The sequence below is a fragment of the Eurypyga helias genome, unplaced genomic scaffold, assembly GCF_000690775.1.
Source record: "Eurypyga helias isolate BGI_N326 unplaced genomic scaffold, ASM69077v1 scaffold24936, whole genome shotgun sequence".
In the NCBI taxonomy this organism is placed as follows: domain Eukaryota; kingdom Metazoa; phylum Chordata; class Aves; order Eurypygiformes; family Eurypygidae; genus Eurypyga; species Eurypyga helias.
Genome location: NW_010258891.1, coordinates 2,216 through 3,498, shown reverse-complemented (window position 1 = coordinate 3,498; position 1,283 = coordinate 2,216). Strand labels below are relative to the sequence as shown.

General features: G+C 55.7%; 1 protein-coding gene across 1 annotated transcript in view; it reads right to left on the bottom strand.

Annotated features, from left to right (window-relative positions):
* ULK3 (unc-51 like kinase 3) overlaps window positions 1-1,283 on the bottom strand; it is a gene marked incomplete at its 5' end in the record, with an annotated part of 3,865 nt that overhangs the window by 373 nt on the left and 2,209 nt on the right. The window lies entirely within an intron of this gene.

The window sequence follows — 1,283 nt, the reverse complement described above, 5'->3', positions numbered from 1 at the left end:
TAGCCGCGGTGGCTGCCATCCCCAGCAGCTCTGCACTAGCCATGGACCAGGGCAGGGCAGGGGTTTGAAAGCTCTTTAAAGCCTCAGGATATAATCTCTGCTCAGAATAATAATAATAATATAAAAAACAAAACCATAAAAATGCCTTTCCACATCTGTCCGGGAAGTGCTCCAGCGGCTTGGGCACGGAATAGCCAGCAAAAGACTAAAGGCTGGGGCTGCAGGGGGGATGGGGGAAGAAACCACATTATGGGGCAGCATCTGGGGCAATGGCAGCCTCGGGAGGAGCTGTGCTGGGGTCACGGCTCAGACCATGCCCGGGGCCCCGCAAAAATCACCCCGTCATTTGCTCCAACCCCGCCCGCCTTTCCCCCAGCCCAGCCGTTCCTCACCCGCCATAAAAATCTATTCGAGAAAATGTGATTTTATGTAACCTTTCATGTTGTTCTGCTCCGTGTCTTACACGCACAGGCGAAAAAACCCCAAAGGAGCTGAAGCGAAAACAAGGTCAAACCTTGCTTTATCTGCCTCATGTCCCCAGGGAGCACGGGGAGGCAGGGCACTCCCAGCCGGGGCTGGCTGGAGGAGAGGAGGGGACACCCCCGGCTCTGGTCCTGGGGAGAGGGATGAGGGGTCCCCAACCCATCCCCATGGCTCTGGGCACCTCGGGCTGGCTCTTGATCCTGGGCTTGGCTGGAGACACCTCTTGGGTCTTAAAGCACAAACTGAAGACTGGAATAATCGGAGAGAACAAAGTAAGTGTTTATTAAACACAATAAATTACATTCCCTTGAAATACAGTAGATTTTGAGAACAGGGCAGGCAGACCTCACCACCCCAGGGAAGTGACTTCTGCAGGGCTGGGGGAGCTCCTGGGAACATAATTTGGGTATTCGGGTTGTCAGAGCCCTGAGGAGAAGAGCAGGCAGGGCACCCAGACTCTGCCTTGGGGAGGTATCGCTAGTTGCAGCCGTGCGACTCCGTCCCTGAAGGCGACGGATTTCTGCTCGTCTGTTTTATTTGACGACTACAGCCACGGCGGAGCATGCACGATCAATCAGTCCCTGCTGAGCACTGCTAACACCTCACGACACCAACGACGAGCACAGTCAGTACCTGCCGGACTCCAGTGCAGGCAGGTTTAGGAAACCAAAGCCTCGACCCCAGCGCTCCGGCAGTGAGACAGAGGTATCACTGGGCTGGGACAGTGCAATCTGATGCTCGAGGCTGGGCGAGGGGCAGAGGGGGAGAGAGAGGTAGTTGCTGGGTGAGAAAGGCACAGC